Source organism: Diabrotica undecimpunctata, chromosome 3 (genome assembly GCF_040954645.1).
Source record: "Diabrotica undecimpunctata isolate CICGRU chromosome 3, icDiaUnde3, whole genome shotgun sequence".
Classification (NCBI taxonomy): domain Eukaryota; kingdom Metazoa; phylum Arthropoda; class Insecta; order Coleoptera; family Chrysomelidae; genus Diabrotica; species Diabrotica undecimpunctata.
In genome coordinates this window covers 40,089,410-40,115,427 of record NC_092805.1, presented here as the reverse complement: position 1 = coordinate 40,115,427, position 26,018 = coordinate 40,089,410, and the positions used below count along the sequence as shown (strand labels likewise).

The 26,018-nt window shown below is 33.7% G+C and overlaps 1 protein-coding gene across 1 annotated transcript in view; it reads right to left on the bottom strand.

Moving 5' to 3' along the window:
* The window catches only part of LOC140436722 (transcription factor Sp9-like), a 549,705-nt gene that overhangs the window by 355,375 nt on the left and 168,312 nt on the right, over positions 1–26,018 (bottom strand). The gene's annotated exons all lie outside the window — the stretch shown is intronic.

Genomic DNA, 26,018 nt, shown 5'->3' with positions numbered 1-26,018 from the left:
CGGTATAAAATTTCTAGTCACCACTTGTATGACATTTAGCCTTACACCCTTTCGTCGCACAAGTCCACAAAAGGCAACTCGATTTTTTTAGAGTCTTTCGCAATTGAAATTTGAAATTATTGATAACCATTATTTTTTGTCCGCGTTGGCTCAGGACGTAATTAATTAGCAGTTCACTATCCATGTTGAAGAAACAAGGGCAAATGAAGAGAAATTTTTCTTTTCGCATGATTTTAGGTAGCTATCAATAGAATTTTGTGGAATTCCCAAATAAAAACCAATAAATTGCAGTTGCATTTAAGACATCTGGATTTGGATTATTCTGTGAAATTACCAAAAACTAGCCGTTTGCTGAGTTTTTATGGTCTATACCTGATCCGGGGTGCAGGTAAGCCAGTGATCAGTTTACCAATCTCTTACGGTCTATTTTGAAAACCCTACTTTTATGGCGGTGATGAGTTTGTACTATGTACGAGGGTATTTATGGTAATTGGTGATGAGTTTACGTATACCCGATTTATGAACCCAAGAAAATCGTGCCGTCCAAGCTGTTAAAAATGGTTCTTCTACAAGAAATGCATCTATAACTTATAAAGTTCCGAGAAAAACATTAGAAAGATGTGTGAAAGCTGCAAATCTTGCCAAAGATAACAATTGCCCCGATTGACGGCTTGGGAAAGACAACGTAAGCATGTTCGTCATATACGAGATGCAAAATTGCGGTTTTCCATTAACACGTGACGACGTTGGCTCTATAGTGTACCACTTTGAAAAGCAATTTGTAATCAAAGCAGAGAGAGAAGGGCTGGATACAAATTAGCTAAAATTATTTTTATCCAGAAATACTCATTTCTCACAGCAAAGAGGTTAAAATATTTCGAATTGTTAGAAAAATGTTTGAAAGGATTATAAACTTAATAAAAAGGCAATAAATTTTCAACATGACGAGTTAGGGCAACAAGTAAATACCCGTCCAGGGGATGTATTAGCTGCAAAAGTTTCAAGCAATTTGTCCATTATTATTTCAATGGAAAGAGGTAAAACTATTACACTCATAGCTTTTTGTAACGTACAAGGAAACTTTTTAATACCAACCTGCCTAATTAAGGGCAAAATTAAGAAAGATGAGTATACCGATAACATGCCTCTTGAGTCTGCGCTCTACATGTCAATAAAATCATCATGCATGAATAACTTATAATTATTTTCTAAAGTGGTTAAAAGGTCATTTTCTTTCTAGGAAACCTGATGATAAAGTTTTTTAATATTGGACGGATACGCTTCTCATTCAAGTTCAGTTGAAATGCTTTAATTTGAGAATCAATTTGCAGTTATTTTGCTGTGCCTTCCAAGTCACACAACTCACTACCTCTAGCCTCTTGACAGGGCTGTATTTAAGTCTGTAAAAAACCACTTCTATGCTGCCTGACTCCTTCTCGCTACCAGTTTGGTAAACTTCGACAATCATCCTGGAAAAAATCTGCTACCCCAAAAAACGGCTATTGGCGGATTTAAAACTAGATATATTTATCCCTTCAATCCTAATGCGATTCCTAACTATGCCTTCTTTGTAGGCCATAATATTGCAAGTAGTGTTGCAGACAAGATAAGACAAACAAGTTCGAATGATGAAAATCAAAAAAACATTGAAAATGCAGAACCTCAACCAAGCACATCAAAGCAATCTGATGTGATCGTGTCACCATTTACAAAATCATTTCAAATATTTCACCTGGGCCACAACTGACTGAAACGTGCATAGAAAGTGGCCATTGTTTTAATGTTCGTACATATTGCGGCTCCATCCTAAATTTGAGCCACTTCTTGGAAGTTTCAAGAAAAGAAATACATCAAATACTTTTTTTTATACTTCAAATTCAAAAAGTCATACAAATACAAATTTGTAAAGAAAACTGTCACAACAATACATATTGTAGCGAGATTAAATAAAACGTGCGGTTCGAATTTATATAAATATATTTATTTATAAGTGTACAGTTCGGTACTCTCTTATCAACTAAACTAACTCATAACATCGTTACATATATATACCAAAAAGTATTATTCTCGAATCTTCTGGGGTAGTCTTACCTCTAATTCGTTTCATCGCTTGACGGGTCGAACTTTCTAGTTTCTAGCGGTCGGCAATTCCCGTCGCATCTGTACTGTAAGGACAGGACAGAGCATTCTCGTCCCGGCCTGCAACCGTTATATGCATGTTCGTAACAATATAAACAATTAACGTTCTATCAAATTTTTGACAACCATGGGCTACTGTTTACTAATATTGAAATAATTAAGTGTTGTTATGTTTTAACTTAAATTAAATTAGAAGTTGTTAAATTAGAAGCGTTTGAGTTATGGTGTTACCGTCGCATGCTCAGAATCCCGTGGACAGCACACATATCTAACGAACGCGTGCTAGAGACCGTGCATAAAGAGCGAGCATTGATCAACATCATCAAAATGAGAAAGGTCCAATACTTCGGTCATATAATGAGAGGACCTAAATATCGCTTACTCCGGTTAATCATTCAGGGCAAAATCGAAGGAAAACGTTGGGTCGGAAGAAAACAACTATCCTGGCTGCGTAACATTAGACAATGGACAGGTCGAACGGTCGAGGAACTGTTTCATCTAGCTGCCGACCGAGAATCATTTCATCAGATTGTCAATATGACGATAGCTAACGCTTGAATACAAGCACGGCACACAAAGAAGAAGATGTTTTAACTTAGATAATGAAATATCTCAAAAGTGGTTGGATTTAGGTATAAGGACTACTTATACCAAACGAATTGGATTAAAACAAAATACAGGGGAAAATTTAATAAAAAACAGGGTGTTCTATTTAAATTAGACCACTTATAAACTAGAATTAAATATCGTCTATCCGTACATAGGCAGGAGAATTCGATGATATGAAAATCAAATGTAAGGTCCCACAGGAATATATACGATCACCATTGCTGTTCAACATATACTCGAGAAAATCTTTTAAGAACCAGAAGAGGTTGTTGAAGCCGGAATTTAAATTAACGAAAAATGTATCAATAACATCAGATACGCGGACGACACAATGGTATTCGCTGACAGTTACAAAGCCCCCAGGAGTTAATGAATAGAATCACAGAAATAAGTCAAAAATATGGACTTTCAATAAACATTAAAAAAAAAACAAAATATGTGATGATATCTAAGAAGGTACAGCAATTGGGAACAATCAGTGCGCGAATGGTTTATCAATAGAAAGGGTAAAAACATACATGTACCTTGGCACGAACGACAATAAAAATTGGGACCGTTACCTAGAAATCAAATGTAGGATAGAGAAAGCAAAATCTGTATTTTAAAAAGATGGCAAAGCTATTCAAATGTCGTAATTTAGCTTCTTCTTCTTCTTCTTCTAATGGCGCTACAACCCTTTGTGAGTCTTGGCCTGCTTAACAATGTTCTTCCATTCTGCCCTGTCGGATACTTTCCTTCGCCACTGCCTGATGTTCATGGTTTTAAGATCCCTCTCTACGTCGTCTATCCATCTTTTACGGGGCCTTCCTCTTGTTCTGTTTCCTTGGGGCTTCCATCTCTGGACTACTTTTACAGCTCGATTATCTGGCATTCTTTCTAGGTGACCAAGCCAGTTTAGTCTTTGTGACTTTACAAATCTGACAATATCTGCGCTCTGCATTAGTTCATCCAGCTCGTGATTCATTTTAATTCTCCACGAACCATCGCTGCATTGGGTTGGTCCAAATATCTTCCTTAGTATTTTGCGCCAAATATTCTCAGTTGATTTTCATCAGTGGTTGAGAGGGTCCACGTTTCACATCCATATGTGACCACTGGTCTAATTTAGCAGTACCCATAAAAATCAGGTTACTACGATGGTATATCTTTCCTATACTGATGTACGGAGTTAAGTCGTGAACTCTCACACTGCAAGACTACAGTCTTGGTCTTACAGTCTTGGTCTTGTTCTTGTATTTTGGCAAGACCAAGACCAAGACCGCCTAATTTTAGCAAGATCAAGACCAAGACTGACCGTGCAAGATTTAAGCAAGAACAAGACTAAACTATGTTACGTAAACAGTGTACTATACTATGGAGTGGAATCATGGACGTAAAATCTAGACACAATAAGACGACTTAACGCCTTTGAAATGTGGACCTATAGAAGAATTATGAGGGTTTCCTGGGTAGATAGAGTTACGAATAATGAAGTACTGAGAAGAATAGGTAAAGAGAAGGAAGTTGAACTTACAATTAAAGAAAGAAAGCTACAGTATCTCGGACATGTGATGCGGGGCGAGAAGTATGGCATCCTGCGACTCGAAATGCAAGGAAAGATAGATGGCAGAAGAAGCATCGGAAGAAGACGAATTTCATGGCTCAAGAACCTGAGAGAATGGTTTGGATGCAGCTCAAAACAACTTTTTAGAGCTACTGCCTCAAAAATTTAAATAGCTATGATGATTGCCAAACTCCGTAGCGGAGATGGTACCTGAAGAAGAAGAAGAAGATTAAGCTTGCGAGACTCTTGCACCTTGCAGTTAGTATTACAATGCGAAAATAAAATATTTTGTACATTCTTTCCTAGCAGATGACTTTTTCGCTCTGAAATTAATTATCCAAATTTTGAGAATAGCCGCCCTCTAATCATAAAATAATCTTCTTGCGTTGCAACGCCGACAGTAATATCGCATCGAAACTTTTTAAAAGTGTCACCTTAGCTGATAAAAAATATAATAAGGTTAGCATACCTACTGTTAAGGACACCCATTTAATAATTAAATTTTTTCCCTATTTTAATTTAGTTAGAAGGAATCTAAATACCACAAATCTTATAGGCGTAAGACTAAACATCGTTTCTGCTGAGTTTGCGGTGCGATCATTCGGTTAAACAAAGTTTGCTGAAAGAGTGCGGCTAATATTCAAAAGTAAAGAAACAAATTAATAACAGATAATGCTGACTACCATGTAAACAAAATACCTAAATATTTAAAGTAAAAGTAACGATAGTTTTATTTACACATGTTTTATTTAGTAAAAAAAATCTAAAAAATATACTTGAGTGTTAAAGTATCTTCTTCTATAAAAACTTTAAAACAGATATTAAAAAAGAAGTTATAAACGAAGTTTGTCTAATTAATTTCCTTTTTTCTATCCCGCGGCATTGTAGAACTTTGAATGGTATCTTTTACAAAACGTACACAAACAAAACAATCAATAATTGCATCTCTAAACGCCCATCGAGTAACCAACCAACGGACTCGCCTACACGCAGCTTTCGTTTGTCTTGATATCCAGGCCTATTGTATTTGTTAATAAAAAATGCTCCCCTCGATTTGAGAATTGCGTGTTTTATCACAATAACGCGCAGATTAAGAATTCTTTAGATACTGCGTGCTTCTGCCCAGAAGGCCCTCTCGGTCTATGCTCTTTCGCTGATTGATTGCATTGTCTTATGGTTTTTTGTTGTTGTTTCAGTGGGTGGTATTACAAAATTAAACGGCATAGGATTGATTGATTGTCCATAAGAACGGTGATCTTTATTAAATAAATTTCATGTAACTAAAATAAAATGAATAAATAGATTAACCATTTAATAATTTTGTTAAATAAAATTCTGTTTAAAAAGCTCATATTTTCAATCGGCATTTTGGGTTTGGAAACCGTATGGGGAGGCGTGACAATTTGAAATATGTAGTAACATAACTTACGATATAAATATATATTAAACAAATATAAATTATCAGGAACATGTATTAGAGTGATAGACATATTATCAAATAATCCATCCTAAACACCGTTTGTCTACCGTCAATACATGGAAAGATAATATAGGTATACGTTCCTTAGCAAAGTACCAACAATCACTGGGACTATTCCGTTAAAGTTGAGTGCATCACTGATGACAAAAGAATAATTTGATCAGGGAATATTGGTTTGATAACAAATACAATTAAGACAGAAAAGACAAACAAAAATAAAAAAGGGAAAATGAAACTACAATCAAAAGATCTAGGAATTAATGCTAAAAGACCTTAATAATGAGGGTCGAAGTCACGTTAAACGAGCAAGTGAGCAAGTGAAGCAAAATTAAAGACGAATCGAACGAAGAACAAACGATCATACAGATTACAGAAATAATTAAGAAATAATAAAGGAAAAACACTTAAAGGCAAATAAAATAATGAAGAAAAAGTCATGGATGACAGATAAGATCCTAAAACTCATGGACGAAAAAGAAAAAAGCAACTAATGACCCAGACAGATATAAATCGATAAATATTGTAGCATTTTCGTTTCACCCCGTATATCATAAAAACCGAAAAATATTCTGAATCTTCTTGCGTTTCTGAGATTGATAATCTCAACATTTTGGGTCTGTTTATAATAAACAAATTGCTCGTTCATTTAATCTCGGTTCCGCCTAGATAATTACGCATAAAATAAATAAGAACTTTCCACTTAGGCTGGTGTAAAATGTATACTTGCAAGAGAATGAATTTTATCATCAAGGACTTTGATGTTGACAACCGTCAGAGTACGATGGAGTCCGTGGAGTCCCGTTAAGACTTGGCCTGTTTTTAGTGCGATTTCTCGCAATTGGGCACGTAGCCCGTAAGAAAGATAATGTAGTGCAGTACTACTAATATAAGTACAACAGTTAAACAAAGATAAAATAAAGTGATACCTTTTAATTTAGTCGAAAATTAGGCAGTGAAGTCTACAGCAATATTATGTAAGTTGACAATAATTTTAAACCTTGTCCGAATGTTTAGTGCAGTACTACGTTTTTTTCTATTTAGAGTACCTTAAAAATATTTTTTTTTCTGTATTCCGTAATGATCTTTTGTTTTTTTTTTGTAAAGTAATACTTTTTGTTCAGTTAATTTATAGTTTTTTTTTTAATAGAGAGTAAGTGTTAATGACCATATTATCATGATAGTATACTATAGCTGAGGTAATGACTACGTGATTTTGCTAAATTTTACTATTTGAATTCACCTTAAAGCTCTACCCAGTTATAAAGGTATTTCATCTTGTTATAGGAGTATCATGTTTAATACCTGACTGGTTCAAATTTGTATTTTTTGTTTTATTCGCTATTTGCTTTGTTTTATTTATGTTTGTAGCCAATTTTTTGTTTAATGCTTTCCTGTAATCTTCTTTTCTTCTGGTAACTAATAAGAAAATAAATCAGAGAGAAATGTAGAGCGATAATACGAGATTCTTTTTTTTTTTACTGTCTACATTTTGGTTTTTTTAGAGTGGGTTAGCCTATATTTTTTTGCTTTTTTCAGCCAATCTTCTCATAGTCCATGTGTTGAGTTTTCCTCGTCTCTCGACAAAGGAGTAGGTGGCGCCTTTTATTTTTTCCCATTTCTTTTAGTACCAAATTCTATAGACCAAATCTATAGACCTACCGTGGTTCAACACAACAACCACAATTTTTTTCAGAGCAACAGTTTGCAAAATACAGATTGCTATAATGGTTGCCAACATCCGAAACGGATAGGTAATACAAGCAAAAGAAGTTATTATAAGATATTGCGATTTGGACCTTTAAAGTAAAATTTGTACACTAATATAATGTTATTCTAATTTGAATTTAAAACTGAAGTTATTTTTTCTCACGTTGTATCCACATTCAAATTAAAAAGGCAAAAATATGTGTGGTTTTTGACGATTACTATATTTTTTTTAACCTTTCAGACTTAACGTACGGACTGTGAGTCCGCTTGTCGAATTATTTCTCGATTTCGTACAGTTGTGAGAGTTGTGTAGTGCATTTAGTTCCGCTGCTATATTGAACTGCGGAACGTGAGTCCGCACGTTATAAAGTTGTCACAAATCTTCAGGTAAGATTCAATTTTAAAATATTTTATTTCTAGGGTAAATAAAAAATATTTGTGTAATTTATAATTGGGAGTAATCTACTGGGTATGTTTTCTGTATAATTGATTGATATAAACTTATTTTTTTACAGTTTTTTCTAATAATGAGTTTTAAAAAGCAACACGCTTATCTTTAAGAGCTTCATGCGGAATTTCTCTCTGATTCTGAATCAGAAGTTAAACCTGACGATGACGATGCTAGTTTGGAAGAAGATTTCGAAGAGATCGAGGACCACGACACCGATATGGAAGAAGAAATTGAAGATCCAATCTCAGAAGTCTTGGATGTTCCACAAAGAGCATTTCATTGGTAAGGATGGAACAACTAAATAGAAGAAACATGTAGAAAACCGCCGAATACGAACTCGTAGTGTCAATTTAATTAAGGTAAAAATTTCTGGAGTATCTAGGGAAGTACGAGATATGAAAAGCGCATCAAAGATTTGGAGTTGTTTTTTTGCTAAAGAGATTTTGCAAACCATTGTAGACAATACGGATATCTTTATTGAACTGTGTTCTTACAATCTCAGTAATAAATCTGCAAAGAAAACAGATAATTTAGAACTTAGGGCACTATTGGGTCTTTTATATATAGCTGGGGTAACCAAAAATAACCACAGAAATGCAGAAGATCTCTTTAGGATAAACGGCTCACCGCCAGAGATTTTTAGATTGACAATGTCCCTTGCACGGTTCAAGTTTTTGCTCAGACACATCCGTTTTAATAATAAACGAACACGATTAGAGAGCCAAAAATATGACAAATTGGCAGCTGTGAGAGAATTCTTCGATTCGTTTAATTCAAATTTACCAAAACATTTTTTATTATCAGCTTATACAACGGTAGATGAAAAACTGGAAGCTTTTCGTGGCAGCTGTGGCTTTAGGGTATATATGCCCAATAAACCTAATAAATACGGCATAAAAATATACGCATTAGTAGACGCAAAGTTTCCTTATACCGCAAATCTAGAAGTCTACATTGGACAACAGCCACCTGGCCCATATAAAGTTGGTACGAGCAATATTTCCCTCGTTCCTCGCCTCAGCAGTCCTATATCTGGTTCTCACAGAAATGTAACAATGGACCATTTTTTTACGAGCCTGAGCTTGGCCGATCTTCTTTTGACTATGATAGGCACTATAAGAAAAAACAAAAGAGAGCTTCCACTACAATTTACTGATCCTAAGAGACCAGAAAAAAACAAGTATGTTTGGTTTTAGAGAAAAATGTACGATTGTGTCATATATACTCAGAAAAAACAAAAACGTTATTTTACTCTCAACTATGCACCACGACGATTTGCTAGATGAATTAACGGGCAAGCCAGAAATCATCATTGACTATAATAAATCCAAAGGAGGAGTAGATTTAGTTGATAAAATGTGTGCCGTCTACAATTGCGCTCGAGCCACTCGCCGATGGCCTATGGTCATTTTTTAGTATGCAATGAATGTAGCTGGTATCTATTCATTTGTACTAAACTAATATAAATCTAATGAGATAGATAAAACACATAGAAAACATTTTCTAGAAGCTCTTGGTATGGAACTAGTAAACGATCATCTACAACGTCGATGTTTGAATAAACGTATTCCTAGATCAATTAGGTCAAGAATAAAAGAAATTTGCCATATTGAAAAAGAAATTGTTGTTCTTACTGTAGTAGACAAAAAACTACACCAACCAGATGTACCTGTCAAAAATGCCAAAAATTTGTATGCTTAGAACACCCAAAATGCATTTGCGCCGACTGCCTACAAGATGGTATTTCCGAAGACAGCAGCGAAGATTGACTTATTTTCAAGTTATAAATTCATTCATTAACTTTTATTTTTTAAAGTGTTTTAAAGCACGAGTTTAAATACAAATTATAATAAATTTGTGTGTAAATGTTTTTTTTTTGTCTATTTTAATTAGATATTTAAAGAATCGACCAGTTCTCAGACCGTTTTACCGAAAATATTTGTTTTTTGGACCTTTTCTAGATTTTCGGACTGCTAGTCCGACGTTACACTTTATGTACCATCATGTCACGTTATCGCTGAAAGGTTAATTATTGTTAGCATGTAAACTTTCATGAATTTAATTTCAGAAACTTTAATTGTTTTTATAGTAAACATCTTTACAAATTTGTCATTTGTAGTGCTACGGCCGTCAATAAATTTTTGGGCAAAACATGAAGCAACTGTTTGACCCTTATATTGTATTACTGATTAGTACTAGTAATTTACTGACTACTTAATTCCGTTTGTAGGAAATGTGTTGAGTCTCTTATTATAAATGCCCCTATATACATACATTTTACGATTTTGTTGGCTTTATGATTATATTTATGACTTCTAAGTGTTAAAAGTACATTATAAGGTAAGCAAATTAATTTTCTAAGGTAGTTCTTCATTACAAATAGCAATGGTATTACTGAAATTCTCAATTCGAAAACAGTTAACTTCTTATTTTGATTCATGTTGCAAGTTTTCTATATGTTTCAGAAAATATTCATGTTTTAAAAATACTTAAAATAAACTGCCAGTCATATGAGATTTGACTTTGAATTAAGTACCTTGTTTGTGGAGTACAGCGTGATCTTCGCTCCTAGATGCTGGTTGTTTCGGATATTTTTTCCTGCTGGCGGTGTAAATGTTTGTATCGTGCGTTTTCCATATTGACTCTAATAAAATGATTACGAATAAATGTTGATAATGCCTAAATTTCGCGCCTTACAATTTTCTCGGTAAAAAATTTTGATGGTTACTTTTTATTTTTATATTTCCAAACTATTCCCATCTGCGTCTCAAATGCTTTTCGGAACTTGCATCTTTCGATTACTTTTATAAGTGCTCCCAGTTTGCTGACCATTGACGCCATGGTTAGGAATCAAATATATGCCGCACAGTAAAAAATTTAACTTAAAAAATTATTGAAAAAATACTGTCCGTTGCAAATTTAACTAATTTAACGAAAAGGGAAAAGGGAAATTCCAAGATGTTTGTTTGTGGAAATACCACACCAACTTTTATCCAAGTATTAATAATGCAGGTATACAGGGTGTTTCAAAAAAAGGTAACCCCGTCTCTAGGGTAGGTAAAAAACTGAAAAATAATTGGGGTTTGCTTAGTAAAAAATTTTTGTAACGGCGTCCGTTTTCAAGATACAGGGCGTTGAAGAAAAAAAATTTTACGCATTTTTTACGATTTTGCCGAAACTACTGGCAACATTGTAATGAAATTTTATACGAATATGTTTTGTAAGCTGATACATCCCATGAATTTGTTTTTATATCTGATTTTCATAGAAGGCGCTAGTTACACGGATCGTACTAAGTATTAGTCAATATAACTTTTTTAAGAGTATAATTATTAATCAAAATTTCAAGTAAACTTAAACATCATTCAATTTTACACGAAAAATGTACTCTTGGTAAAACTCGATACTGTGTACCGTTTTCGGAATATTTTGATTTGGAAATTATGAAGTAATAATTGATGCTGGTATAAAATAGTTAGTAATTAAACAAAACTCACAAGAAAAAAATTAAATGAATGACTAAGAACATAAAATAAAATTCAATTACAGTAAGTGTTCAAAATGCCCTCCGTTTTCGCGAATACACAAGTCTATTCTTTTTTCTAAAGATTCCATTAACCTTCTAAACGGTAGGGGATCAACTATGATGTCATTAAATTGACGTTGAATTATTTCTTCCAATTCTTCGCGTGAATTAACCTCTGTAGCATAAACTTTTTCCTTAATATACGACCAAACTGCGTAGTCCAAAAGGTTAAAATCGCATGACCGAGGAACCAATGAATCGGAGCTTCGGTACCTCTACCAATCCATCGATTCGGAAAATGATTACTCAACCAATTACGATACCTACTATCAAAGTGTGGTGGAGCTCCATCGTGCATACAAAAGATCTTCGCTCGTTTAGCGTTAAATCTTCTAATATCTCGAATAAGGAATTGTTTAAAAAATCAAGATACATATCACCATTTAAATTTCCAGGTAGAATATGATAACCTATTAATTTGTTACCTAAAGTTGCTGCCCAAACATTAACTTTAAATGAGTGTTGGTAATGTGATACCCTTTTGACTCGTGGATTCTCATCACACCAGTAGTGTGCATTATAGGAGTTAAACATACCTTGTCGCGTAAAGGTGGCCTCGTCCGTAAAAAGAATGCATTTTAAAAAATTTGGATTGTGGGCTGTCCTATGTTGCAATGTTTCACAAAAATCCACTCTAACCGGTAGATCATCTGGCAAAAGCTCTTGGACTTGTCTGTAATGATAAGGATGTAATTGTTGTTCTTTCAGTATCCGCCAAGTACTTGAAGAAGAAGTATTTGTTTGTCTTGCTATATTCCTTACGCTAACTGTTGGATCTCAATCAAGTAAATTTAAAATATTATTTTCTTTATTAATTGTTCTCGTTATTCTTGGTCTACCAGAATTTATTTTATTTGGTCTCACATTCCCAGTTTCTCGACAACGTCGTTCAACGGCTCTAAATATTTTTTTACTTGGTAAGTTTCGTCTAGGAAACTTTTCTGCATAACGTGACACAGCTACACTAGAACATCCTAAACATTCGCCTAAGGTTAATAACATGTCAGTGTATTCAACATTTGAGTACATTTTAATTTGATTTTACAAATAACAAGGTTTCAAAGCTCTAATTATTGTTGATTTATCGTCATAACAATCAATAAATGTCAGATTTCCATGGCATACTTGGAGAAAATAGAGGTATACCTATTAGAACTTTATCATTACTACTGAAGATATATATTATCTACTTTTATGAAATGGATTACTTTATTTTCATTTTTACTTACGTAAGTCAGTTTATGACTCTTTATTAAAACTGCTGTCGATGGTACTTACCTAAAAATAAAAAATATGTGTTAAAATTAAATACGTACACTCAAAAATGTAGATAAAAAGTTAAAAAAAGTTGATCAAAAGTATTCACAAATATTGATTGACAATATAAAAATGTTATTGTTACGCCTAAATATAAAAGAGAAGCACTTTTAGGAATAAGGCCAAAAAGTGTACAAGTTAAAAGGTCAAAAGCTTCGTAAACCGCAGTGGACTTGTTAGACAACAATCCTTGGGTTACAGTCTTTGCAGTACACAAACTATCTGGAGGAATACGCGATGCCGTGGGATGTTCGGAATCAGACATAATACTCAGACATAGTACTTTTGGGAAACAATAAACACAAACGTTCACAAAACTTAACGAATAGCTCACGAATCGGTGATTTTTCTTATTGATCAAAGTGACAAGCAATAGAATTAACCATAGTAACATAAAAATTATTTGCGATGTTTGAGAAAAATAGTACCTGCGGCACTCAGTAAGCTAAAGACTAGTAACTTCATTTTTACTTTTAAATACTATATTTGAATCTTAACTAATTCAATAATGTTACCTAAAGTAAAAATTAAATTTAGATGATAATACATTGTTATAAGTGCATCTCATGATCTTTCTAGTTCTCTACATATCAATTTTAATGTTTTTTACTTAAGTTTTTTATAATAATTTTTTTATATATTTACATGTATGATTATCACATGTTCTTTTGCTGTGCTAAGTCTGTTAATTTGTAAACTGTACCTAGTTTCAATTAATTGTTTATACAACTTTATCTCTAAATTTCCAGTATCGTAAGCTTTTTCACACATTTAATATCATTGACTGCTACATGTCTTTTTAAGGTAACACACAATGTTATAACTTCATTGGTTTTTCATATTGTTCTTTTAGATGAACTGATGATGCTTTCTGAGGAGAAAGCGAAACGTCTTCATTAAATAGATGAAGTAGCCACCTTCTTTGTCTTTTATTTCTCCACTTTGACCGAAAAACCCACCACTCTTCGAGTGTTCCTTAGTTTATATTGGATTGACGGTCTCGATATATATATATATATATATATATATATATATATATATATATATATATACACTGTATAATTCGAATAGGAGGAATCTTCTAATAGCTTCATTATTTGCTTCATGAAGGCACAGGTGCATGAAAGATATGCGCTTGAATTTTAAAAACTTAGTATTTACATCAAAATGCCCGGTAATTGGAATAATTTCTTAGATACCTTATAATTATTGTGCCTGGTAATGACCTGAAGTTATGTAATTTTAAATATATTCAAAAGCTGACAAAGACTTAACTAGAAAACCGAATAATTAGGCACAGAAAATATAATTAATGTATATTACCTTGTTAGAAAAAAAAATAACAAACCAAAATTTGTAAATTTCTAATGTTTTAACCAATATTCTGTGAAGAATAAACTATAAATTAGAATGTATATTCTTTAATAAAGATATGGTTTCTAGATTGAAAACTGGAACCCTTTTATTACGAAACACCTTAATTATATTGCATGATTTATTTTTACGCGGCAGAAAGACGATCCAACAGAATCCCTTAGAAAAATGGATGGTAAGACACTATGAGGCAGAGCTAGAAGTACAGATATACTACGTAGATGCAATGTGGAGAACATCAAGGACTGGTAAAAAATAGAAGAGTAGAATGGAACAATCATATAAGGCGAATGACAACAAATAGAGTAGTAAAGACGGCGAGAGACGGTTTCTCGATAGGAAGACGATCAGTAGAATTGAAGAGAATCAATAGAAGAAATTGAAAACAGACATCAGACAACAAAACAGACAACAGAAAACAGAGTCATGTCTACACAAATAAAAGAAGGAAACTTATTTTTAACAATAGAAAAGTTTAAAAGGTAAGAATATAAAATTTTATTTTGAGTACTTTTGATGTTTCAGGGTAATTTTATTAAGGGTAGTACATACTATCATAAAATGTTAATGAATTGACATAAAATCTTAAACTCAAAGGTCTCAATTTTACAAATACTGATAACTTTTGATTAATCTCTACTAATACAGACATTCCATCATATCCAATTCTGATAGCAACATTTATTTATTTATTTATTATTTCCTTTAAATCTTAGAGTAAACCAAGAGAAATTCCATGATAGATTTCGATGTGGTTTCGACGACTGACTACATTGGTTGCAATGTAGCAATGTAGAAAAAGTCGATTTATTAAGTATCTGTAGGCTGTAGAAAAATATTTCAAATAAAAAATGTAGCTAAGATAATTTTGAACAAAAATGTATTTTTTTAACACTTTTTGTGTAGAATGAACCGTTCTCTCAGAAACAATGCTTGCAGTGACCGGCGATTTTGAATGTCGGTTGCGAGTTAAATCAATTTTATATGAAATTTGTATCAACTTGACCGTAAAAATTCGATATTTTTTGATCAGAATATCCCATCGACAGAAATTAAAATGCATTTTAAAGGTGATGAGCTCAACTTTCTTACGCAATTTTTGTATTTTGCTGCCAAGGAAGTCAGTTTTTATAAGGTCTTAAATGAACATTGATGGATATAATGCCATTTTCTATGATACTCATGAAATCACTTTCATTGACCGGTCGTATTGGAAATTTTATTGCTAGAGGCTACCATTCAAAAACTAGATCATGAAATTTTGATTTTGAGATTTGGTAACAAATATGGGGCATTTGAAATATTCCTAAAAAACGCATAATTTAATCTTTTAAATTAGAAACGATTGCACCTAACACAAAATGCCCACGAAGACGATATTGGATGAAATTTGTAGCTGAAGTTTTAAAAAAACGTACTTGGGTGATTGAAAAGAAGCAGTTTCACATTTTTTAAATCAATTGTAATGTGAAAATTTAAATTCAGCGTTTTGTAGACATATTTCAAATGCCTCGCATTTGTTGAAAACACTTAAAACTAAAATTCCATGCTATAGGTTTTAAAGACTAGACTCTAGCAATGGAAATTCTATAGTGAAAGGTCAATGAATGTGATAAATTTTATTGATCTTATGAGAATCATAAAAAAATGGCAAAATTGTGCAACGTTTAACACTTTCACACAAAATTTAAAAAGTGATTTAATTTGGAGCAAAATACAAAAACTTCATACGAAAGCTGCACTCTTCTCCTATAAAACGCATTTTGATTTTTGTAGATACGACCCTATAATCGAAAGTGATTGAATTTTTACTATCGAGTTGATACAAATTTTATTTAACCCTTCAGTGGGCGCGCCAGTTTTAAAACATGCAATGTCGTGCGCGGACTCCACACTTATTTATGGCTTTATTTTATTTGAACTAACAATAATTACCTGAAAAAATATTGTGTTTCTTTTAATCAAAATTATAAAAAATAAATGGGTAGCGGGTGATTACTTCTCTGCGATCCTGGTAGGGGATAGATGTACTTCAGGAATAGCATACCTGCCCACACGAAATCATGGATTTCCTCAGCCTCCCATCTTCAGGGAAACCATGTCCAAACCCAAATCATTCCCATCTCAATCCTTTCCTCCCTCCACTTCCAAACCAAATCGCAAACACGCACTAGCTAAGCGTGGCGTAATAATGGCTCTAAACCCTAAAATTTATTTTCCATGAAAGACGAACCTACTGAACCGCCCTCAGTCTCTGGCAGCTCCAACACCCCCAACCAAGGTAGCGGTTGGAACATATTTAGAGCAGAGGGTGCTAAGAATCCACGGAAAAAAATCAGTCTACTACAAAGAGCGACAAATGCATATTATTTCATACAATGTTAGAACTCTTATATTAGACAAAAAAATGATGAAACTGGAACAAGAGCTGAAAAGAATAAAATGGGAAATCATCGGCCTCAGTAAAATAAGACGAAGAGGAGAAGCCCAAATTACTCTTAAATCGGGACACATATTTCATTTTAGAGGTGAAGAAGACACTGCAAATGGTGGAGTAGTATTCATTATAGATAGAAAGCACACACAAAATATAGTTGAAATTATCAGCATAATACACAAGATCGTGTATCTCATCTTTAAACTAAATGCAAGATATAGTCTTAAGGTAATCCAGACATATGCTCCAACGACTACCCATTCGGGTGAAGAAATTAAAGAATTTTATGAGGATCTAGAAACAGCGTTACATGCCACACCAGCAAATTACACAATAATAATGGGAGACTTTAATGCGAAAATTTGGTTTAAACAAGATGATGTGGAAGTAGCACTGGGTATGAATGGATATAGCGAAAGAAATGTACGAGGGCAAAGATTGCTAAACTTCTTACACCAGGAAAATTTATCCATGGTGAATTCTGTTTTTGATAAAAAGCCTCATCGTAAATGGACATGGATCAGCCATCAAAAATGAAATAGATTGTAACAAAAAGGAAAGAAATATTTAAACACATGGAAGTACTCAACAAATTTTCAATCGGAAGCGACCACAGAATAGGAGCTAAGATAGTAATAAATGTCAAATTGGAAAGAACAAAGATGATCCTAAAAACAAGAAATGAGAAATGGATTCCCCTAGAAACCAACGACCTGTATGAAGATACACTAACCAGACACATACAAGACTTGCAAGATGAAATAGAAGATGTAGATCAAGCAAATGGTGCGTAACGAAGGCTCTAAAAGAAACGGAAAGGGAGTGCTGCCCGACCGTTCTGACGCATAAAGAAAAACTAAGCCAAAATACCAAAGAGCTAATAGGTAAAAGAAAACAGCTGATGGAAAAATACGGCTCCAACTACACAACAATGAAAAAATTTAATAAAGATATCCACCGGTCAATCCATAAAGACGTAAGAGAAAACAATACAAGAGAAATAACTAAAATAATTTAAGAAAACAAAAGTTTAAAAGTTTTGTGGCGAAATACGAAGAACATAGGCAACAAAAATATGTACAAAATAAAAAACAAAGATGGAAACATTACTAATGATAGAACCAAAATACTTGAGGTTTTTGAATACTTTTATAGCGAAATGTATGGGAGCACCGACGAAAGACAAGATCAGCCCCTATCCAAAATCACTAACCAGGGATCAGAATTAATGCCAGAAATAACTCCATACGAAATCAAAACGTCAGTTTTAGAAATCAAAAATAACAAATCCCTTGACGATGACAAAGTGTTGATCAAAGTGATCAAACTAGGTGGAAATGAAATTATCCAGGCTTTGGCCAAGCTTTTCACCGAATGCATCTACCAAGAAAAAACTCCTTCTCAATGGAACAATGCAGTCATTATTTTATTATATAAGCAAGGAGATTTAACAGATTTAAAAAACTAATGTCCTATCAGTTTGCTTTCACACATATATAAACTTTTTACAAAAATTATCAAAAAAGACTGGCCGCTAAATTAGACTTCTATCAGCCTAGAGAATAAGCTGGATTTAGATCAGGATACAGCACTAACGACCACTTACTAGTGATAAAGAACCTGATAGAGAAGTCTGCAGAATACAACAAACCATCTGGTTTGCTAATAATGACTAATCTGGGGCTAAATCGAAATATTGCTGTTGATGGAAATGATATTATGCAGACTACATCGAATAAGTACTTGGCATGGAATAGACTACATCGAATAAGGACATGGCATTCAATTGGGCAGAGATAACCAGACATGTGAGCTCCCACGTCGCATAGGTTTAGTCTGGGCAGCGTTTGGTAAATTAAATTATGTATTTAAATCGGATCTATCCATATGCCTCAAAAGGAAAATCTTTGACCAATGTGTGTTACCTGTTATGGGCGGAAACATTAACACCCACAAAAAAAAGTAGTGAATAAGATTCGCATGACTCAGAGGGCTATGGAGCGCCAGATGTTGGGTGTCTCTCTGAGAGACCGAATCCCAAATGAAGAAATACATCGTAAAACAAAAACAACAGACGTCATCGAAAAAATCATGTCGCTAAAATGGAATTGGGCAGGACATCAAATTATTAGACAACCAATGAACAAAACGTATTTTAGAGTGGAGACCAAGACAAGAAGCAATACGGAGCAGAGGACGCCCACCAACTAGATGGACTGACGACCTGAAGCGTGTTAGCAATAACTGGATGCAAACCGCACAAGACAGAGACAGATGGAAAGATCTGATAGAGACCTATGTCCAGCAGTGGACGCATACCTACAGGTTGACGATGATGATGATAGAAAATGAGTCAATAACAAAAACGAAAGACGAAAGGTATATTTCATATAAAAAAAATTAACAAACATCTTACACACGTAAATTTTAATAAAAAATTTCTAAAAAACAGTAATTTTTCCAAAAATTGATTCAAAACAACTTATTTTCCGTAGCAGTCATTGCATATAAAATTGGTATGTAACAATATATTTAGAGCAGCAGTCAACAGGGTTCTCATAGCCATGATGATTTCCAATCTTCGATGGAAGACGGAACTTAAAGAAGAAGAAGAGCTGCTGGTACACCTAGATACTTAAATCTCTCTACTTTTTGAAATATGCATTTATATTTTCTATGCTACAATTTTTCCTTAAGCATATACATTATATTTTCTTCATTTATTTTTAGTCCTCTAAGTTTCGCTTCTTCTATCAGAGCTTTGTATGATCATCTTGTTAATTTTAGTTTTTTTAATTACTCCGTTCAGTGCTATGTAAAAAATATTGTAAACAGGCTGTTCCTTTGTCGAACTCCTACTTCTGTATTGATAGTTTGAAAAGTTTGAAAAAAATCACCTTAAACATATCCTGGGATAATTAACACACTACGACGAAAACTTCAGATGAAAATACTCCAGACCTGATAAATACAGCTAAAGAGATACTAGGAACAAGTCGCCACAACATGAAGGTAAAGTAGGGGGCAGATACCAACTTTATTAGAGTTTAGTTCTAGATGTAACCTTACATTTCATATTAATAAATTTTAAAAATTTAAGAGTGTTAATAACTATAAATACTTAGGAACATGGATAACATCAGATGTAGACCAAACCAAAGAAATTAAGACACGCATTGAAATAGCACGTGCATCATTCATTAAACTTAAAAAGTTTCTTTGTTGTCGGGATATAAGGTTAGAACTACGCCTGAGAATGCTTCGATGTTACGTGTTCTCTACTCTTCTTTATGGCTTGGAAGCGTGGACACTAAAACAAGTCCATCTGAATAAGTTGGCCGCCTTTGAATTTTGGTGTTACAGAAGAATCCTACGAATATCATGGATTCAAAGAATTTCAAACGTGGAAGTAACTAGAAGAATAGAAAATGAGGCGGAAATAATAATAACTATCAAAAGACGAAAACTTGAGTACTTAGGACATGTGATGAGAGGGCAAAAATACGCATTACTACAACTTATTATGCAAGGCAAAATCCGAGGAAAGCGAAATGTGGGAAGACGAAGAATATCCTGGCTTAAGAACTTAAGGGAATGGTTTAAATGCAGTAGTGCAGAACTTTTTAGAGCGGCAATCAACAGAGTCCGCATAGCTATGATGATTTCCAACCTTCGATAGAAGATGGAACTTAAAGAAGAAGAAGAAAGATTTAGTAAAAAACAGTAATACTGAGTATTTCACTTATTAAAATAATAACTGTGTACTGACATGGACGTCGATAAATTTTGTGAAATAACAATCACTGGTAACTCCTCTAAGCGGCAATCATTTACTAAAATCTTCCATTTCAATTACAGCCTTACAGTTTTGAATTAATCATCATTGAAAACATTTTCAAATACCGAACTCTTCCCATAGTTAAAAATTCCTTGAGAACGTCTCCAAATTCAAACAATTACTTTATTTTTGTTTTGTGTTCTGAAAAGGCGTAATTTGTTAACGAGTGGGAAACGCATTCGCATGCTATCCAACGTTTAAGATGTGGGTTATTCGTTTATCCGTATGCGGGCTTTACATGTATAGACACAATTAAAGAATATTTCTCGAAAATTATTAAAAACGAGATCACGCAAACCCTCTGTGTGTTTTGTCAAGGAAGTCGACACTACTGCGGTTTGACACTGGACAGTTGCAAGGAAGGCCAGACCGAGGACTTCCTCTTAATAACCACTTCGCCGAAACTACTTTATTAAAAAGTATGAATTTTATACCCAATTGTTACGAAAAGTATAAACTAACACATTTCTATCTATTTATAATTAATAATATGGTAGATGTAGCTGTTTACCTAAATCTTCAATAATAAGTCTTAGCAATAACGCATGACTAAGATGGGAAAATGTAATAAGATGCTTTCCCAGACCGAACAAGTATATTAACGGTCATACTAACGAAATTACCTGCAAAATATGTATATATGTATAATATGTATAAGAAAATTTGTCTCGATATTAGATTGAGTTATGCTAATACAATTTACCTTCATTCTCAGTGAATACTGAGACAGTATACGCACCCACTGCAGACAAAGAAAATACCGTGATTGCAATATTTTACCAACTTATATCAGAAGCCTTAGTTATGACAAAAAAAAAACACCAACTTACTCTTATCATGGAGACTTTAACCCTGCGTTAGTGTGCCCAGCTAAATTAGCACGAGAGGTGTTCCGGGGTATGTCATACCCCAAACTAAACTAATACAGGAAGTTAAAATTTTTAAATTGAATCACTTAAAATGGTTATCTTGGTTTTTTACTTATTTACGATTCAAATAAATATGGTACTGTAAAAGTCTTATATTTAAATGGTAAACATCATTTATCCAACATATTGCAATTATGCTAGTCAAAAAACACAGTTTATTGATCATACGACTCTAAATAAACTTATAGCCTAAGATTGTACCAACTAAAGAAAAAAATATTCGCCAAAATACATTGAAAAATAAGAAAAATAACGACTCCTCAAAATTGTCATAATTTGAACACGTCATTATTGCGTGTTCCAAACAAATTGGAGTATCACATCGCATGCATATGTAAAATTGTAAAAAGTCTTCCTATCTTTATTTGTTGGACAAACAGAACATCTACTGCTAGTCCTACTTCGCTTAGGTCCCAACTAATGCACCTCTGGTTGCTGATTATCACGTAGTGGTCGATGCAAGAAAGGGTTTTGTCTTCGTTGGTTTCGAAACTCAGAAATCAGCTGCAAACCCAGTTCTTTCAAAAAAATTCGTCTTTTTAATTTATTGTTTTTTTGTATTTCTTTTATATATAACTTGAGCATTCACTCAAGCTGTATTCAAAAACGAAAAAAATAGTGTCAAAGTCGAATGACGACTATTTCTTGATACGCTGTAATTAGCAGATATCTCATCCAATGTGTGTACACTGCCTTTGGTTGAATTGTAAGAGCCGATAATTTCAGGTAATTTCTTTTCGCCAGTTTCTTCCATTATAGTATCATCATGATGCAATGTAGAAAAGAGGATTACATTTTTTGACTTTTTTAGCACATATGAGACAGCCGTTATATCTTCTGTGAATGCAAATTTTAAACTGCGAATTTTTCTTTCTCGTGTGTTCAGAAGTGCTGTTGAAATTTGCCTTTTGTTCTTCTTAACTGTCCCAATCGATGTAAGATGATGAGTCTGAAGTAGATTGATCATGGGCAGATAACTGGTAAACCAGTTATCGAAAATAATATTACGTTTAGTACCAGAAACTGGCTCAATCAAACATTCAACTATGTTTTGCGGAATGTTACTTTGTCGGAAAGGTGTGAAACTTTGACTAAATACTGATGTCGTGCATCGTACCGTGTGGTTTTCTTCGCTAATTTTACATTTGTATAGTCAACAATGTCATCTAACATTTCTTCTATAAAGAATAACAACCAACAATCAAGAACACTCTGTTTTTTTTTCGTGTTATTCCTTTTACAGCAGGTAAATATGTAATTAGATTGTCCGACCTTGTTCCCACTTGTCTTTTTTTGTGGAAACTTGAACCACTTTGATTTGTCTTGTGAACTACTTGAAAATTCACTTTCTTCTTCAGCCTCCACTTTTTCAGAATCCTCCCTTTTGAGTGCTGTCTCTCCTTGAATCCCTTCTTCCAATATAATTGCCTTTTCACTTTCTAATGCGGTTTGTTCTTCGTCAGATTCACTATCAATGAACGATTTATCATCGTCAAAAATACTGCCAAACTCCGCCCATAAACGTTTTAACCTTTCCTGTTCTTGTTCGTAAGACATAATTATTCTATAATTCCGTATCGCTGAAAGAAAAATAAAAATCATAGTACATCTCGAAAAAATATCAAAAATATCATGTAAATTTACCTCTAAAACACAAAACAACTCAAAGTTACCGGGGTAACAGTAGTGTACCGGGGTATCACACACCCCAACCGCCTTTGACCAACTCCTAATTCAAACTGAAATTGTATGTACAGCTAGTAACAAGGTCACCGTGAGAAAACATGTATAAACTACAGCTACTAGGCGCTGGAAGAGGCTATTTCATCTACTTTCGATTTTATAGAAATAAAAGGAGTACCTGGGGTATGGTATACCCCAGAACACTAACCAAGGGTTAATGCAAAGGGTGGGATTATAAAGTACTCTTAATATTACTGGAAAATTTAATGTAGTGCAACGAAATGAAACAGAAGAATACTTGTGCAGTTCTGCCGAGAGGAAAAATTTTATGAACACTTGGTTTTGTCTACCAACACGTAGACTGTATACTTGGAAGTCCTTAAGTGATCGAGGAGACAATATTGTAAGAAATCAAATTAGTTATGTTACAGTCAATGATCGATTAAAAACTATATAAAATTAGTAAAAACTTATTCCAGTGCCGATATTTGATCAGACGATACACTACTGTGCTCTACAATCACAATTAGGCTAAAGAGAGTTTATAAAAGTCAGAAAACTCCCACAATATCACTAGATGCACTTCAAGACCCATGCTCTCCAAATAAAGTCTCCCAAGAAATTAACAAGTTGCACGAAATTGGACTGGAAGATACTAACAATACAAACGGTTGCTGGGGAAAAATGGCAACGATAATAATCACTACAATTCGAGAAAAAGACTGGATGGCACAAGATATCTTGGACCCAATGGATGCTCGAAGGCATTCTTCTTCTAAGAGTGCCGTCTTCCTCAATCCTCATGATTTTACTGTCAATATGCTTATTGTCATGTCTTATTTTAACGAAAGCTTTTTCGTAGTCAACAAAGCACACGTGTAGGTCAACGTTTACATCACGACGTCACCGAATTAGTGTGTTGATGACAAATATTCTTTTTTGAACACATTCCGTTTCGGAATCCGAACTGTGTCTCACTAATCTCTTTCTCTAACTTTTCATAGATTCTCTTATGTATTACTATGAGCAGTACATTTAAAGTATAACTCATGAGGCTTAGCATTCGATAGTCAGAACACTCTTTTGCTGCTTGTTTTTTAGGGATGGTTATAAACGCTGACTTCAGCCACTCATGCGGTATTATTTTCATATCGTACACCGTGTTAATCAGATCAACCAATACTTTCAAGTTATCTTCTTCCAAAAGTTTTAACAGTTCTACAGGTATTTCGTCTAATCCAGATGTCCTATTATCTTTAGAGTTTTTGATAGCATATTTTGATTTCATCTATCGTAATCTTCTGTCTCTCTGGAGGATTTAATTCTTGTATCTCCTACATTTCACCTCTTTCATCTTGGAAAAGTTCTATAACGTACTCCTCCTATTTACTTAATTGTTTGGGTAAATCTATTAAGAGTACTTCTTGTTTTTTATGTGTCCTTCTTGACTTTTTTGACCCATTCCAGGTACTTCTCTTATTTTTTCTGCATATTTTTCATATCATATGTTGTTTCAGTTTTTCTATCTCTTTTTATTGTGACATCAAATACATTTCCTTGGCTGTTTTACATTTCCTTCGAAGCCAATACAAAACTAAAAACAAATAAAAATAGAAAGAAGGAAAGGGTAAGGAAAGAAAAAACTGAAAAAGAAGTATACTACTAAAAGACCGATATCTATCAAAGTTCTGTCTAAAAATTAAAAAGCTGGAGCAACGATACGACAGCTTTCATTTACTTGAAAAACTGAAAAAATGAAATGAAAACTTGATTGACGGTTAAAAGCAGAATGTACAAAGCAAACATCTCGCTAGACTCTAATGGCATAATTTTAACTGATATTAAGAAGCATTTTACCGAATGGGAAAATTAACAGAATTATTTAAAGACGATCAAAAAATCTACCAAGAGATGACATCGAACAGAGACTCGGGCCCACCGACTCTAGTCTCAAAAGTGTAGAAGACCATCAACCAACTATTAGATAATGAGAGTGTTATTACAACTATTAGATAATAAGAGTGTTGCGATTATCATCTCCTTCTTTAACAAAATATGCAGCAGCAGCAAATTGTTTAATTATCGAATCTTCAATATTATTATTTTCAAGTATTATCTATTTCGTTTTCTTTACGTTGATGATCAAGCTCTTTTCGTTACATTCGTTATTTACTGAGCTCAACAGAGTTTGAAGATCTTCTAGACTCTCTGCCAATATGGGGGTATCATCTGCGTATCTGATGGTATTATTAAGTCCGCCACCGATTTTTACACCTTTCCTACAATTGTTTAACGCTGGTTCAAATACTCACTCAGAGCAGGTATTAGTACTAAGTTTCACTTTTTAAATAAAAAAATCGATGCTTGAAACATTAGAACGTGTCTAATATACAGGGTGTCCCGGAAAATAGTGCGTTCCTTAACGATATGTGCAGATTGCAGCATTTAAAACAAAAAAGTCTTATAACATTTTTTTATGAAGTTAACCGTTTTCAAAAAAAAAAATTAATAATTTTAATCCATTTGATTATTGTTCGCAGAAAAGGAAATACAGCCGGCAACGTTGGTTTCCTTGTTATTCTTCGTTAATTACTGTAAATCAGCTATCATGAATCATCGATCGTTAGGCATAATATGTATTGATACTGATAACAGTGATAGAGGGTGGCCACAGAACGTGTCCATTTCTACCGATCCAACGACGAGGAAAAGTGATGTCGAGGAAATCTTTAATATGCCTCGTAAAATGTGCTGGAGCCCCGTCATGAAGAAACCACATTTCAGAGCATATTTGTAACGGAACGTCTTCAAGAAGTATCGGTAGAACATGCTGCAAAAAATTTAAATAGGATTCTCCATTCAATCTTCTGGGAAGTTCTTACGGTCCAATCAGACAATTACCAATAATCCCAGCCCATAAATTTA